We start from the raw sequence: 18003 nt of genomic DNA, 5'->3' as shown, positions 1-18003 counted from the left end.
TTTGGAAGCTTGTTTCTTGAGAGGTCCAAGGAGGTGCAAATCCCATGGTGTATTTCACCAAATAACCTCTGAAAATCAAAGCTCCAACCTTGAGCCTATCCCAGGAATGCTGGGAGTAGGGTGGGTCCTTGGATTGAAGCCTCTTACAGGACACCATGCTAAAACACTCATTCACACCTAGGGGCAATCTAGATATATCAGCTATTGGCATGTCTTGTGGCCATGGAGAGAACATCCAAAACTCCACATAGTGAGTAATCTGTGGCTCAGAATCAAAGCAGGGATGCTGAAGCTATGTCAAGGTGCTACTTATCTACTTGACTAACTAGCTGCTGTAGCTCACTAGTGTGTGTATTATTTTATGCAAATTATAACAAAATATAGATGATTCAGAACTTAGCCAACTGCTTGCTATCGGGTTGTAGACGTAATCTGGTGACTTCACACGACTTCATGTCACAGCTAAACAGCACAGCAGGACCTTCATCAAACTGAACAAAAGAGACATGCTTTTACTTGGACCAAAGTCTGCAGTGAATTGTCGTATTGCATGCCTCTAAAATGTGCACATAATAAAAAATACCAGCATAAACGTATGCCAAAAAAGATTCACTGTAAAAAAAAAAAAAAAAAAAAGAACGTGTAGCAGGTACCCAAAGGTTCACTAGTGATAGAGATTAAGGAGCACATTAATGCTAGTCTGTTTATCACAGAGGATGTAAGACTTGTTCAAATTTAGATGGTGTTCATACCTTCAGAAACAAATGGGACTCATTTTGTCAAGTATTTGTTTACACCAGCATAGTGAATCATTTTATATGGGTGTGTTAGGGAGGCTCATTCAGGGTAGATACTGACATTTGGCTTTAGACACAAACAGATAACTATGGCATTAATGACACTGTGTAGCATGTAGCATTACAGAATATATAAAATTAATCTGAATATATGATTGAATGCAGTTACTATACTACAGAAACAATATGCAAACAATTAGTAAAGAGATTCTCATTCTAGTGAACTGCTTAATATTATCACTAAATCTATCAAATCTAAACAGACTTAAACAAGCAATAAAATATATTATGAACATTCACTGCTTGTTGTTTAAACAATGGATTTAGCACATATAATGCCAGAACTGACAAAATATTATTACTGAGTAAAAGTGGGTGGAGCTAGATGTGGTAAGATACAGTTTAGAAAGTTTCACAGAGATCCTGCCATTTATACCTACTGCAAGAGAGACACAACAGTCATGTTACTCTTCTTTATTTTCATAGTTGTTAAAAACATCGGTAAGTCATTTATATTATACACAAACTTTAGGTGAATGCTGGAAATGAGCTGATACCTAAACATGATTAATTAACTTACACAATGAAAGTAGAAATGTTTATGTTGTTGTAATGTTTTATAGCAGGTGCTGTTGACAGCAGCATTACACCAGAACAAACCATGATATCTTCAAGTGAAGGCAGCAACATCACACTGACCTGCACATATGATGATTCAGCTTACTATCTCCACTGGTATCGACAAAAACCTCAAACAGAACCAGAATATCTCCTGCTGATTCATAAATCCTCAGATGGTGTCACTAAAGCTGAACATGACCCAAGACTATCCACCAAAGTTCGTAAAGATGAGAAGAAAGTAGATCTGGAGATCTTTCCTGCTGCAGTATCAGACTCTGCACTGTACTACTGCACCATGGAGCCCACAGTGACACAAAACTCAAACAGACTGTACAAAAAGTCAAGCTGCATGTTTTTCTCAGCAGGGGGAGGTGTTTACCTGTTTCATTCAAATACACTTTTCTTTCTTATTTCTCAGACTCTGGTGTTGATTTGCTTTGAATTTCAACAATGATCCTCTTACATATGTTGGTAATGCTTATTGGTTGAACAATCAAAGAAGAAATCCTTTAAAAATAAATGTTCATCTTTAATCAAAATAATGAATTTGTTATTCCCCTGATGTAATAAAAATGTAACACAAAGTTCAATAACAATATGTATTTAAATAATTTTATGCTGATTTTTCATTTAACACTGAACTAAATACTTCACTCTTCATTATTTGGCAGATTATAAAATAGCACTTGAAATCACAAGTTGTGGTTGAAATGGAAATGGTTGCTCCACTCCAGACTCTCACTGTGCTGCCACATGTTCACTCAGTCTCCACAGCACTAAGGGCAGTTCTCATAGCCAGTGGTGGCAGCTTTTAGCCCACTGACTTTAGCTAGCTTAGTAAATGACAGTGTAAAGTTCACATGTTAGAAATACCACAAAATGCTATACTATTACAGGTATAATGATAATAAATGCTAATTCTTTGATGAGCAGTTATTTCTTTGTTTATTGTGCTTGAGATCTGACGTGTTCAACATATGTTTCTGTGCAGGTTTACTTTGGTCTTGAGTCTTGAATAATAAGAATGTCCACTAGTTTGATTTCCCAGTGTGTTTTTGACATTGATTGAAATACTTCAGCACTTAATTGCTGTGGGATTTGGGAATATGTCTGTTACCCTCTGAGACCCTGCATCTGCCGAACCTGTAAAAGAAAGCAAGATTGTTTAGGAAACTTCTAAGTGAGATTTTTGTTTCAGGTCCCAAGACACAGATCCTAATTATATTTGATAATAAATCTGTACTACTGTTAATAATTAGGGGTGAATCAATACTAATCTGTGAACTGCAAAGTGTTTTTGATGATGCCTAATGTTTTCACAGTGGCTTTATTAAGCAGATGGCTTTATCAATTATATTAAAATCAAATGGGTCATGACAAAGTAAAATAGACAAAGACACAAAAGAGGCTGGTTCGTTCATCACCTCAGTGAAATACCCTCCAAACTGTCCTATTTATGATCGCAACAAACAAATAAGCACACAAACAATGCCCTAATGTGTGTATATTATTTTTTTCAACCACAATATATAGTAATTTAATGATGATTTAATGTTTATAGAATAGATTGATTGTTTTCATTATTAAAAATGATATGCTGTCAGTATTTGTTTACTATGTGCTTAGGACAGGTTCCTCATTCAAGGTTGACTAGATCTCATTCATTAGTGCACTGATTTTTTCTACTGTTTTGTCATAGAATCATTTCATAAAAGTATTTTGGTTTCAAATATTATCTTGTGATTAATAATCAAGTATTTAAGTAAAGTTTAAGGTCATATTCTGTGTTTACTCCCCTGATAGGACATGATGTAGGACTTTCTTTATGACCAATTCAGTAGAGTTGGGTTTTATGACTGCTTTCAACATCATTGTGGGAAAAAAACACGAACAGAGAAATATATGGGGGTTATGAAGACATCACAACTATCTTAATATATTAAATTATTAAACCACAGCATATGTAAGTGGCAATCTAGGAGAACATGACATATGTTGCTGTGGCAATCTCCATTAAAATATTCTTATTTTATTAATGAGAGAAAGAGAGAGAGAGAGAGAGAGAGAGAGAGATCCAAACTCATAATGTCAAAATGTTGAGTATAGAACAGTTATCATGAATATGCATAAATACAAGTAGGTGGAGCTAGAGGTGGAGATGTACATCAAATAGTAACACTGACATTCATTTCTAAAGCTAGAGGTTTGAACTAAACACTCAGGAAAACAATGTTGTTCCTCTTCGTGGTGTTTTTCACTCTTGCTGATGTTGGTAAGTCATATACACTGCACACAAAATATTATTTTTACTAATTAAGAAGACACAATTTTCCATGTGAAATGTGTCATTTATGATTAAAATATCACAATATTGTTGTAATGTTTTTATAGCAGAGGCTGCTGACAATAACATTAAACCAGATCAAACCAATGTATTTTCAATGGAAGGCAGCAACATCTCACTGTCCTGCACATATACTGGATCAGTTAACAGTCTCCACTGGTATCGACAAAAACCTGGATCAAGACCTGAGTTTCTGCTGCTAACTGATGAAAGTGGTAGTTATGTCACTGAGGCTCAACCACCTCATCTACGATTGTCCATAAAACCAGATAAAACGAGTACGAAAGTGGATCTGATCATCTCCTCTGCTGCTGTATCAGACTCTGCTCTATACTACTGTGCTCTGGAGCCCACAGTGACAGGAAATCCAGCTGCACTGTACAAAAACTTTCACACAGTTTTGTTATATATAAAGAAGTTTTGCCAATGCTTTAGAGAAAGTTACATGTCCTTTTGGGGGATTCTCTCTTTCTCTCTACTGATCAGGGTCATGGTTGATATGGAGTTTGTCCCACACATGAGGTAGGAAACACCCTGAATGGGATGTCAGTCCTTTGCAGAGCTCCATACACAAACCCTTTCACATACTTATTTACACATAGTGAATTTATTAGTAAATTTACTACTGTCATGTTTTTTGGAGGTGATGCAAAACTGCACACAAACTGACAGTAACCTGAACTCATCATCAAACTGGGGATCCTGAAGCTGTGATGCAGCAACACTACCTGCTGTGTCACTGTGCTATCACACTGTTAAAATCCTTCTGCTTAAAGTGTTTTCTTGTAGTGTGGTGTTGTGTCATTGTTATAATAAAGAACAATTACTTATTACTTATTTAAGTATTATGTAGTTTGAAAGCCCAACTTTAACAAGCCATAAACATATTTCACCAAGCAATGTTTAAATCTTTTATTTCCTTTATAATCCTGCATAGGCTGTTGTCACTGAACCTTTCATACTACAAAATTGTAATTGCATGTGATCAGTTTATTGGTGTAATAGGGGTGTGTTCACTACATGCTCACTCACAGATAATGTTCACACACTACACTATCTTTTACCTGCTGAAGTGTGTCTCTCCCTTAAATCCCTTTTTTTCATGAAAATGTGTGTGTGTGTGTGTGTGTGAAAGAGAGAGAGAGAGATTTTAAATTGCTAAATTATAAAACTATTTATTAATGTGTTAAGGTTTTTCTCTTCAGTGAACACAAGATGGCGCAGTCACTTATCTTATTGTGGGTCTAGAACTAGAGCACCACACAACCTGCTCACATTCTCTGAGATGATGGAAGCTACTTTTCACAGTAAACAATTGTGACATAGAGTTTACTTGTTATTCTACTAAATAGTTTATTTATATTCTTCTTTATAATGGGCAGTTTAGCAGATTAAATTGGGCTGACCGATGAAGATGCCAGCATTGTCAGAAAAGAAACAGACTCTGTTATTCTAAAATGTTCATACGAGTCAAGCAGTGATTACACTGAGCTTTACTCTTCTTTTCCTTTTACCAACTTAAGAGCCATGCTTTTCTCACAAGATGGAGATATTTACACTTTTACATTCACTTCATCATCAACCTGTAACATCAACCTGTAACATTAACCATCATTTAACCATCAAATGTAATATTTTAATGGACACAATATTAGAGGTTAACCAATGTTGTATTGTTTGTAGAATAAAGCCCAAACTGCACTTCACTAACAACTCCTCATACAGCTAGTTTGTTGTGTAACTGGTTATTATTGCATGGACCCAGTGGACACTGTGGATCAGAAACCCAGTAAACGCTCTGTTCTGGACATTCTTGTACCATTAAAGTTAGAATATTAATGCTATATTTGATTTATTTGGTTTATTTTAGATGGAATCTGAAAAATACAACATCACTTCCTGGGTGTGTCCTTCTAGAGACGTGTAAAGTTCAGCACATACAGCACTATTATACAGAATCCTCACAGAGCTGTGTTCAGAAATGGATCAACTATACAACTTACTGTACATAGTGAGATACATACCACTGATTCTCACTCTAGTTACAGGTCATTTATTTTTCATCTGTTATAATAATTATTACAATGACATTTAATCTGTTTATAAATTATATTGATTAATTACCATTTGTATTAATCTAGTCATTTTTTTATTTTTTATTATATGATTTGCAAAAAATACTTCACTGATATATTTCTTTATGTTATTCTTACACCAGGCAGTTTTGCAGATAAAATTGGACCAAAGGATGAAGATGCCAACATTGTCAGGAAAGAAACAGAGACTGTTATTCTGAAATAACTGATGGCTACATTGGCTAGATGGCTAAATTATTGTATTAAAACTATTTAATACACTAACATAAAAATGTGTATTTTTTTCCAAATTACATTTGTATCGATTGATCCTCTCTCACTGCCTGAAATGGCTTCCTTGAAAATAACTTTATCAGACCTCTTAAAAGTCGACATCCCAATTCGAATCAATTATAATACTAAGACTTTCAGTCTCCTGAAACCTTTTTTTTTTTAAATGAATGTATTGACAGACTGAAACACCAACTGGTGTAATGATGTAACTTATGAAGAGTCACTGAGAACATCAGTAAATGAATTTAAGCGAATCTTTTTGGCAAACAGAATCAAAAGATCCCACAATTCCTCTTCTTATAATAAAGGATTTATCAATACACAGACATTTTAAAACATTTCATTTTGATAACTTTGAATTTGTCTTTTATTCTGCTGAATAAACTACTACATAGAAGCAGAAACTGCAGTAAAATAAAGCAAACCAAAACCTGATTCGGAAATAAACTAGGCTAGGCTATGCTAAGCTAGTTTAGGCTAGGCTAGGCTAGGTTAGGCTAGGCAAACAAACGTGCGTCAAACAGAAGCTAGGCAATTACAAGGTAGAGCAAAGGAGCTTAACTCGGGAAGCTAATTCCTGTGTCACTACTCACATAACACTAAACAGGTGAACCAACTGAACAGGGGAAATGAACATAGAACCAAAATAGAGTTCAACTCTAATGTTCAGTGCTGCCCTCTGGTGGTCTAGCAAGGAAATATCCATGATATATATGTGTGTGTGTGTGTGTGTGAAATGTATGTGAGGTGGTATTATTCCCACATGAATTTATAAAACTCACAGCATAGTTAAGGTTAGCTCTTTATTAGTTTGAGATTAGTACATGCATTAGTTCAGAATTAACATGTACTGGAGTACAAGGTTATGGGATGATTGATTTTTGGGACAGTGATTTTTTTAAGCAGAATAATGATATTAATAAGAAATCAAATGAGATTGATTAAAAAATAATAGACACAAGAAAGAAAAGAGGCTGGTTTGTTCCTCACCTCAGTGAAATACTCCCCAATATGTTTGTAATCCTATTTAACAAACAGGCTTCAAAATAAACAAAAAAAAACCTAAATGTCCCAAAGTAGATGCACTATTTATAATCCACACAACAAAGTATTTTCTAATTCAATTATTGATTAATGTTATGAAATGGAATAAATATTTCTCCTTATTAAAAATCTTTCATTCTGTTATTGTTTGTTTACTGCATGTTCAGGACAGGTTCCAAATGAATGTAAAGCCAGGATGTTTCAATAAGAATCAACACTAACATCACTGACACTGTCATGTGATGCTTTGGGGTGGAGCTTCATGAACCTTTATGATGTTAACATATCAGAGTAAAGAAAGAATATTTTCAATCAGCTGAGACCAGTCATCATGTTCACTGTTATATTCATGTATCTGTGGCTTTCACTGGGTGAGTAAACATTTTTATTATTGCAAAATACAATATTCTTAGATATGAATGAACACATGTTTTTTAAAAAGTAGCAAATTGTGAGTATGTCACCTTCAGGGTCCTGATTAGGACAAGTGGGCTCTTACTGGAGCAAAGCTCAAGGCTTGTTTCTGCCCGGTCTCGAAAGTCTAAACGGAACAGCAATGTCCACCAGTTGCATTTGACAGGCTTTGGCCAGAGTTCTTTGGTGAGAGCTCTTTCCGATTTCCAATTGTGGTGTAAGTGATGGCTTGCGGCCTGCAGCAAAAGCCCCTACGCGCTGCTTGATTTGAAGTATACACTCGTTCATTTTCTATGCACTAAAGCGCATTTCAAACTAGGCATCCCATTGTGGAGGAACTGCTCCAGTCGCCTTCAGGGTGCCGATTAGGACGAGTGGACGCATACTGAAGCAAAGCTCAAAAGCCTTGGGTTGTTTCTGCCCGGTTTCGAACCGGGGGCCTTTCGCGTGTTAGGCGAACGTGATAACCGCTACACTACAGAAACTACAAAGAAGCTGTTCGGGCTCTCATCTTCAAAATAAATCAATTAAACCAAAATAGAAAACAAAAAAAAGACAATATCAAGACTTTTGTTCGCCAGTGCAAATGAGCAGAAAACGTGAAAACAGTCACGCTACAGAAACTATGTGGGAGTGGGGCCGGATCTCAGTTTCTGCTTGTTCCCAAGGCACGGGTGCTACAGAGCGCAATACTCGAGTCTTATTCGACGCAAAGCACAAGCCCCTGACCACCAAAAGATGTTTCTGCCCGGTTTCGAACCGGGGACCTTTCGCGTGTGAGGCGAACGTGATAACCACTACACTACAGAAACAGAAGCGAAGGAAAGTGTTTCCTTTCGGCGGGGGAACCGCAAAGTAAGTAAATAAATAAATAATCGATCAACGCAAAGGCTTAAGCGTTCCTTCAACCGAGTAATGAGTATGCGACCTCAGGCATTGGTGGTATAGTGGTGAGCATAGCTGCCTTCCAAGCAGTTGACCCGGGATCGATTCCCGGCCAACGCACGACCTTTAAGCCGCATGTTGGAGCGTGGCAAATGTACGAGGGCCGCCCTTGAAAAAGCAAACGGAACAGGACAGTCCGCCAGCTGCGTTTAGCAGGCTTTGGCAAGAGTGTGACGAAGGCTTCTCTGCTTGTGAGAGGTCTGCAGCAAAAGCCCCTACGCGCTGCTTGATTTGAAGTAGACACTTGTTCATTTTCTAAGCACTAAAGCGCATTTCAAACTAGGCATCACATTGTGGAGAAACTGTTCCAGTCGCCTTCAGGGTGCCGATTAGGATGAGTGGACGCATACTGAAGCAAAGCTCAAAAGCCTTGGGTTGTTTCTGCCCGGTTTTTCACGTGTTAGGCAAACGTGATAACCACTACACTACAGAAAATATAAAGAAGCAGCTCGGGCTCTCATCTTCAAAATAAATCAATTATTACAGCTGGCATTATTGATATTAGAGAAATACGCTGACCAGCTGCTGTTCAGAGCAGTTCTGTATCTAAGCAGGTGCTCAGTGTAATCTATAGAGTGTACAGATTTGCTGGGTTTCCTTTATAATTGCTAAAATGGTCACTCTGACATCTCTTGGTGGGGACATGTTTTTTAAAATGGCAAGGTTATAGCTAGGTAGAACCTAGGGAAAGTTTTGTAGACTCAAGAATATAAATAGCATAAATAGAGGAAAAGAAAGATATGTTTCTTGATGAACACAAGATGGCGAACTTGGTTATCTTATGGTCTGACAAGTACAAGAGCACCTTCTGTAATATAGGCTCTGCCTGTTCTTCTATCATTCATACTGCACAAATATTTAACCCTTGCCATTGTTAATCTCAGGAGCTAAACTAATTTCAGACATATAAAACAACTGTTCACTTTAGACTAAAGTGTTTTTTTCTGATTCAACATTAAAGTCCATGGAGAAGAAAGGGGGATTTGTTCATCTCCTCTGCAACTGTATCAGACTCTGCACTATGCTACTCTGCTCTAACCCTAACCCACAGTGACAGGAAATCCAGCTGCACTGTACAAAAATTTTGACAGTTCTGTTATATTGAAAGTTTTACTGAATTGAAGATACATGTTTTAAGGTTTTTCTTCTTGATAAAAAACCTGAACAGACCGTGCTGGTTCAGCACCATCAATGTTTTGGATAGCAGAGGAGCACATGGCTGCGGTGTGGAGCGAGTGAAGCATGGCAAAGCTGTTGGAGACCGAAGAAATGAAACGAAAATGCCTTTATTTGTCACATATACATTACAGCACAGTGAAATTCTTTCTTCGCATATCCCATCCTTGGAGGTTGGGGTCAGAGCGCAGAGAGCAGAGAGGGTTAAGGGCCTTGCTCAAGGGCCCAACAGTGGCAACTTAGCAGGGCTGGTGCTTGAACCCCTGATCTTAACCACATGAGCCACCACTGCCCCTAAAGGATCATGTCAGAAGTGGGATTCGAACCCACGCCTCCATTCGGAGACCAGAATCCTCCTTACATCAGGGGGAAGGTTTGAACCTTGAGTCTGGCGCCTTAGACCGCTCGGCCATCCTGACACTTAGGGAAGACATCCCTAAGCCATTGCACTCGTCACTGCTCCACCGTACCTGGACCCCTTTCAGCCCCTTTCAGCCATCAACCATCAACCATGGCTGTGTAACCATGTTTTCCCTATTTTGCTCCTTTTTCTATTTTCACTGAATTTTGTACTCAAAGATTCTTTTTTTCCCTATGTGCACCAAATAAATACACTGTGAATTTTAACCTTCGCTGTCTCATGTATGTCTGTTAAGCCCTCACTGCCTGAGTAGCTACAACCTGTATTCTCTAATGAGTTAAAGTCATAAAGTTTCTTCCTCATGTCATCTCAAAGGTTTCCTCCATGTAACTGTTTCCTTTCAGTTACTCATGATTGATTTAAATCTACAATTGCAAAGTATTTCATTAAATTAAAGTTTCTGACTCTGTTCACGTTCATTACATTAAAGTATCTATAATTATGTAATGAACCTGTTTACCCAAATAAGTAGCTAAAAAAATTTAACAACCATGAAACCAGGACAACAGAGAAACTAGTTTAGTTTCACCAAGAAAAGATAACATGGGACATGCCAAAGAAATGAACAAGTGGGCCAGAAATAAAACCAGATTAGTGACCAAAAAACACATTTCCTCTTGAATCCGTTCATTTATCAGCATCTACATACTATATTCTGATTGTACACATGGATATATCGCCAACATACTGCATAATCTATTGAAAGACATACTGCAAAGAAATATACATTTTTAAGTGCTTATATATTTTTTTCACATTTTGTACTGTTACAACCTGGACCTGAAATGAACTTAACTGGGATTACACAGTATATCATGATTATATATATAATACTGTATATTAAATCATGTTTGTTGACTTATTTTGCCACCTATTGGGATAATAGAGATAAGATAGTGTTTTTCCCCCTGAATGTTTTCATTCAATTACTTTCAGAAATGATCATGATTTATAACAAAATTCATTTTTGTGGGCCATATTAGCCAATATCAAGCTATGAACATGGACTTCGAGCAGTGACAGACTGTAAAATTACATCCAAATTCTAACAGCAACATACTGTTTTTCCAAACAGTACGATACAGTAACATACTTGTAAAATCTTAAGCAGGTTACCATAGAATTTAACAGTAATATACAGTATTTTCTTTTTGTGGTATAGACCAGTCAAACACATGCACTGTAAAAAGTAATTGTTGAATCTACTCAAGAAAAACTTGTAAATTTAACTGACTTTAGAAAATTTGTTGATTTAAATTGATTAGACTGTGTAGTGTGAACTAAACTTAAGAGTACTTAAGAGTATTTATTTATTTATTTATAGGTTCTGGGTCTTTTTCCCCTTTGTGCTATAAAATAACCTGGAAACCAGTAAGATTTAAGCTTATTGCCAATCAGCTGCTGCTACATCACAATCCACCATATTTGTATGAACAGAGCTTGATATATTTACTGGCCTTTGGTTAAGTTTCAGCATAGGACGAAACAATTACTATTACAATTATTATTACTATCACAATTAGAATTACTCTTCTAATTTCTTAAACACGCTTTTGTCTCATGCATGTGCAATGTGACAGAACACAGGTGTTTGGAGAAGACATTGACGAAGAAGAACTCAAAGAACAGCACGTTTTAGGGATGTAGTAGAATGACTAGGTATGCTCACAATGATCTGTTTATAAACATCAGTGTCTCTTACAACTTAAATACAATTTTATTTGCTAGTTGTGTGGAAAGAGGAAAAGACATAAAAAGGCACACTGAAGTAGTTTTATGTCAAATGCGACCAGTGCTAGGTTGCAAAAATCGACTTTTACTGAACACTTGTTTTATTACATTTCTAAGCTATTTTAATCGGTTGTAAGTTCATGGTTTATCATTAATGATATGTAAAAACCTGTGCGGCCTTTATGAACATTCTTTCTAGAACGTTTGATCCGCACGTGTGGTTCACATGGAAATGAACAACATGATGCCTGAATTAAGATAGCTTAATTAACAAGCATGTACCATATTTTGTGTTTTTTATTTAGTGTGTGCTTATTTTGGGGACTTAAATTCATGCAGTGGAAGTGTAGGTTTTGCTTGTTTTCGTGTGAAAAGTGGGCTCAGCTGTAGAAACACTACAGAATAAAACATGGAAGCTACACTAGAAGTACTCCAATTCCATGTCTCTACACAGATTGTCTGTGCTCATTCAAACCATTTAATGCAATAAGTGTACACTTAACAAAACATCATTCACATCAGGCACATGGTAGCCTATCCAGTCCATGTGATAACATCCCTTTGATATTTCACTGCCCACTTTGCAGTTTTGAGGAGCCCTGCACAGAGTCTATTTTTTTTCTCATTTGCGGCAGCATCTCAAAAATCATAGAACTGTGCAGTTTCCCTACAACAATTGCAATTTTGAGAGCAATATCTACTCTACATTTAATTCCCATAAATGTAGAGAGCATGGAGCATTTGATCAGAGGCAGTTAAAATCTGACGTTCTCTTGTATGTTGCTACACACAGTGTAGATAATGTGCAACAAGAATAGCCCTTGAGCGCTGATCCTGTAGATGAACTTTTGGAGATAAATGATATAGAGATTGAAAACTTTGATGAATTGCGTCCTCAGTTGGAGCCTCACTCTTTCTCAAATTATAGCCTCACTCTCTCAAAATGCAGGTGATTTTGCATGTTTCTGATTTGGATTCACAGGAAATAATTCAACATATAAATCAAATTTTACTTCTTTCATCTTGACAATGACCAAAGATGGTGAGCCTCTTTCCACAATAAGCAGAGGAGCATCATATTTTCAGAGTGAATTTCTGATTGCCATGCCAGTTGAATACAAGCTTGATTCAGAGTCAGTCTCTTATGTGCCAGTTCTGCAAATGTTGCAGAAAATGCTAAACTGGGCTGACATTCTATATAGGGTTCTTTGCAATGATCGATTAGTTAATGAATTTAAGACTTACAGAGATGGCACTCAAGATTCAAGGTTCAAGAAGCTTTATTGTCATTTCAACCACATATAGCTGACGCAGTACATAGTGAATGATGTAAAAAATATTGTGCAAAAAAAATTCAACAGCAGCAGTTGAGGTAGTGCAAATAGAAATAAACATAAGTATAACTATAGCAGCGTATGACAGGTAGTGGTAGTGCCACAAGTAATGAACAATTTAAATTATGTGTGTGTGTATGTGTGTGTGTAAGTGTATCCATCCAGGTGAGAGAGAGAGAGAGAGAGAGTGTGTGTGTGTGTGTGTGTATGTGTGTGAGACAGACAGAGAGTTTTGTACAGTTCAGTCTTGAGTGTGTGTGTGTGTTTATGTGTGTGTGTGAGAGAGAGTTGTTCTACAGTTCAGTCCTGGGTGTTGAGGAGGCTGATGGCTTGAGGAAAGAAACTGTTCAACAGTCTGGTTGTGAGGGCCCGAATGCTCCGGTACCTCTTTCCAGATGGCAGGAGGGTGAAGAGTGTGTGTGAGGGGTGTGTGGGGTCATCCACAATGCTGTTAGCTTTGCAGATGCAGCATGTGGTGTAAATGTCCGTGATAGAGGGGAGAGAGATTCCGATGATCTTCTCAGCTGTCCTTACTATCCGCTGAAGGGTCTTGCGATCCGAGACGGTGCAGTTCCCAAACCAGGCAGTGATGCAGCTGCTCAGGACGCTCTCGATGGTCCCTCTGTAGAACACAGTCAGGATGAGGGGAGGGAGATGGGCTTTCCTCAGCCTCCTCAGGAAGTAGAGGCACTGCTGGGCTTTCTTGGTGATGGAGCTGGTGTTGAGTGACCAGGTGAAGTTCTCTGCCAGATGAACACCAAGGAATTTGGTGCTCTTGACGAGCTCCACCGTGGATCCATCGATGAACAGCGAAGAATGGTCACTCTGTGCTCTCCTGAAGTCAACCACCATCTCTTTAGTCTTGTCAACGTTCAGGGAGAGGTTATTGGCTCTGCACCAGGCTGTTAGATGTTGCACCTCCTCTCTGTAAGCTGACTCACTGCTCTTACTGATGAGACCCACCACAGTTGTGTCATCGGCGAACTTGACAGTGTGGTTGGATCTGTGCATTGCTGCACAGTCGTGAGTCAGCAGAGTGAACAGCAGTGGACTGAGCACACAGACCTGAGGAGCTCCAGTGCTCAGTGTGGTGGTGCTGGAGATGCTGTTCCTGATCCGGACAGACTGAGGTCTCCCAGTCAGGAAATCCAGGATCCAGTTGCAGAGAGAGGTGTTCAGGCCCAGCAGGCTCAGCTTCTCAATCAGCCACTGAGGGATGATTGTGTTGAATGCTGAACTGAAATCTATGAACAGCATTCGAACGTAGGAGTCTTTACAGTCCAGGTGTGTGAGGGCAAGATGGAGGGTTGTGGTGATGGTGTCATCCGTGGAGCGGTTAGGACGATACGCAAACTGCAAGGGGTCCAGTGAGGGTGGTAGCTGTGACTTGATGTGCCTCAGGACGAGCCTCTCGAAGCATTTCATCACAATTGGTGTGAGTGCGACGGGTTGATAGTCATTGAGGCAGGAAACCGTAGACTTCTTAGGCACAGGGACGATGGTCATTGTCTTGAGGCACATTGGGATGATGGAGCTGCTCAGCAAGATGTTGAAGATGTCAGTGAAGACATATGCCAGCTGCTCCTCACACTCCCTCAGCACTCTGCCAGGAATGTTGTCTGGTCCAGCAGACTTCCGTGGGTTAACTCTGCATAGAGTTCTCTTCGCATCAGCTGTGGTGAGACAGAGCACCTGGACGTTTGGAGGAGGGATGGTCTTCCTCGCTGTTGTGTTGTTCTGTGCCTCAAACCGAGCGTAGAAGTCGTTCAGCGCATCTGGAAGGGAGTCGTAACTGTCACAGGCAGGTGGTGATGTTCTGTAGTTGGTGATCGCCTGGATACCCTGCCACATGTGCCGGGAGTCTCCGCTGTTCTGGAAGTGGCCATGGATTCTCTCAGTATCAAGAAAGTGACTTTTTCAACACTGAGACCTTCAGGATTGTCCTAGGTCTTTATTTTGATGAATTTGAGCTTGCCAATCCCCTTGACACTTCTCAAAAGAAACAAAATATTTGCTCTCTATTGGATTCTAGCCAACCTTTCCTCAAAAGATCTTTCATCACTTCAGTCAATTCAGCTAGCATTTTTATGCAGAGCTAGTGCAATTTAACATCATGGTTACAAAGACATCTTGCACCCACTTGTTAGGGACCTTGAAACTCTTGAAAAGCATGGTGTATATATTGAACAGTTAGGAGACTGTTTGAAAGGAAGTTTGCTTTTTGTTTCATCTGATAATCTGGGTGCACATTCTTTTGCAGGACTACAGGAGAGTTTCAGTGTTGAGCACCCATGTCGGTTCTGCTTTGCAAAGAGGAGTGAAATCCAGGAGAAGGAGGTCTGGTCGGGAACATGGTGTGAAAGGTGGCTGTGTGTTAAGTGAAAGGTTGGAACATTTTCACACAGTTGGTGGTTTTCCACCTGACATAATGCACAACCTTATGGAGGGTGTCATCCCTATTGAAATGTCCTTGTGCATTAATGATTTGGTATCAAGGAAATTAATATCTCTTGAATCCCTGACTCAAGCTATCAAGCAGTTACCTTACAAATTCTCAGACAAAGTTTATCAGCCTCAGATCATCCCAGGCACATTTGCCTCATAAGGTACCACTGGGGGTAATGCCCATGAGAATTGGGCATTTATTAGACTTCTGCCCCTCATGGTGGCCCTTGATATCCTGTCCTCACAGCATCATCTGTGAGCAATGATGGAATCAAGTATAATCCAGATATGGTTGTATCTGTTGGTACTTTTCCAGGCCTGTCTGATTTCAGACAGTTTTTTCAAAATTCTTGTCATCAACAGTGCTGTTCTGTTTGTGTGTAAAGATCTGACATGTTGGTACATTCAGCACCTGCGTTCTTTTGAACTTTGCTGTCATGTGCTATCACTGACAATCACCAAACTCTCAGAACTCTTATAAACTTCGGGGAAGGACCTGTGTTACACTCCAACATTATATCATATGCTGAATGAATGATAATTCAGGCTTAAAGAGACTTGAAATTATTGAAAAATTGTTTACTCTCATTCTTACTTGGAAGACAAAAAGGCTTATTTTTGTAATGATTTCTGATTGCTGATGTCTGACTACTATGTAAGAAGATAGCAAGCATTGCTTCTCAAACTTCAGGAGGACACAAAAGCATCATATAATTTCATTCAACTTCAAGTGTTTGAATAGTATCAATGGGTTTATTAAGAAACAAACTGAAATGTAATTCATTTTCTTTAAATGGTCATATCCTGCATGCACTCCTGAGAGAGCAGCAGTTAAATGCTATTCTATGTGAAGGGTTGATCCAGTGAAATGGATTATATATTGAAGTTGATTTCTCAGCAAACCAATTTATTTGCCTTAAATGCTTGGACTGTATGGCAGATGTCACATTAAATTATTAATTATTTTGTGTACTTTTTAAAGTACATTTAAACAAGGATGAGTGAAACTTTTCAAATCATTTTTTTCAAAGGATGGGTTTAGAATTATGCAATTGGACAACTGTTTTTCTGTTGAAGCTATTACTTTAATTTAAGAAAACCAACCCAATTCTTTAACCTTTGTAGAGAGAATAAATATGGAGACAAGGACTGTACTCTGAGTTATAGTTTGTGAAAATGACATCAGAAAAATCATACTTCCTGCGAAACCACAGACAGTTGACTCCCTGATGGAGCAACTTGAAGAAAAGCTTCAGTATGAAGATCCAGAATTCAGCAATTCCCTTGTGAATCTTACCTACATTGCTGACTTGCCAGATAAGCCCACATGGAACTGTGATGACAACAACCCCTAACACAGCTGACACTGAAGTCCTGTCTGTGGCTTCTGATGATCATTCATCTCATAGTCTATGGACTGCATGGCCAGAATATTTTGAGATCCCTACTTTTCCTGTTGACGTTGAATACAGATTACATCAGGGAAATCTACAATACATGCGAGATAAAACATATCTACAAGTGTCAGGAGAGCTCATCTAAGGGGCGGAATAGGTGGTATGATAGCCTCAGATGGAAAATGGGTAACTACCACTCAAAACTGCATCAAGCTGGATGTTTGGAGATATCCATAAATGGTTGGAAAAGAAGGGGACGGCAGCCTCAGAGAAACATCACAAGTCCCAAGAGGTTTGAAATCAACTTTCTACCGAACTTCCCTGATGGTGAAGATGAAGCCAGCATGGAGTCTAAAAGGAAGGAGATGGTGGAAGACATGAAGAAACGTCATGTTAATTCTGCACTAGCCCAGAACATGCATTCTACATTTGCCTTGTGTAGAAAGGAACTGATAGAGAAGGAACCTGCAGTGAAGAATACAGTGGAAAGGTGGCCAGCCCTTTTCACACAGAGTCAGGTGAATAAATATTCTTGGTTTTATGGATCATTAAAGAAATAGTTCACCCAAAATTAAAACTGTCATTTACTCAGATAGTTTCAAACCTGTATAAATGTTTTAGTTCTGCTGAACACAAAAGAACGTATTTGTAAGAATTTCAGTAACCAAACAGATCTCATCCCCCATTTACTTCCATAGTATTTATTTTTCCTATTATGGTAGTAAATGGGGGATGAGATCTGTTTGGTTACTGACATTCTTACAAACATCTTCCTTTGCGTTCGGCTGGACAAAGACATTTATACAGGTTTGGAAAAACCAGAGGGCAAGTGAATGATGACAGAATTTTATCCAAACTTAAGAAGATTTTGCACCAGATTAAAAATGATGTAAGCTCCTCACACACATCACAATTTTTTTTTATATTAAAACAACTGTTGCTTTTGCTGTTGTTCTTTGCTTTGT

General features: G+C 38.4%; 4 non-coding genes across 4 annotated transcripts; 1 reads left to right on the top strand and 3 right to left on the bottom strand.

Moving 5' to 3' along the window:
• Positions 1-8001: 8001 nt before the first annotated feature.
• Positions 8002-8074, bottom strand: trnav-aac (transfer RNA valine (anticodon AAC)). The gene has a single exon. It is a non-coding gene; the product is annotated as a tRNA-Val (tRNA).
• Positions 8075-8328: 254 nt separating this feature from the next.
• Positions 8329-8401, bottom strand: trnav-cac (transfer RNA valine (anticodon CAC)). Its single transcript has one exon. It is a non-coding gene; the product is annotated as a tRNA-Val (tRNA).
• A 121-nt stretch (positions 8402-8522) lies between these two features.
• Positions 8523-8594, top strand: trnag-ucc (transfer RNA glycine (anticodon UCC)). The gene has a single exon. It is a non-coding gene; the product is annotated as a tRNA-Gly (tRNA).
• A 1421-nt stretch (positions 8595-10015) lies between these two features.
• On the bottom strand, positions 10016-10129 carry trnal-caa (transfer RNA leucine (anticodon CAA)). Its single transcript has 2 exons — positions 10092-10129; positions 10016-10061 (listed from the first exon to the last, which is right to left on the bottom strand). It is a non-coding gene; the product is annotated as a tRNA-Leu (tRNA).
• Between the last annotated feature and the right edge of the window lie 7874 nt (positions 10130-18003).

This window comes from Hemibagrus wyckioides, unplaced genomic scaffold (assembly GCF_019097595.1).
Source record: "Hemibagrus wyckioides isolate EC202008001 unplaced genomic scaffold, SWU_Hwy_1.0 Contig5, whole genome shotgun sequence".
Taxonomy (NCBI): domain Eukaryota; kingdom Metazoa; phylum Chordata; class Actinopteri; order Siluriformes; family Bagridae; genus Hemibagrus; species Hemibagrus wyckioides.
This window is presented reverse-complemented; position numbering and strand designations above follow the sequence as displayed.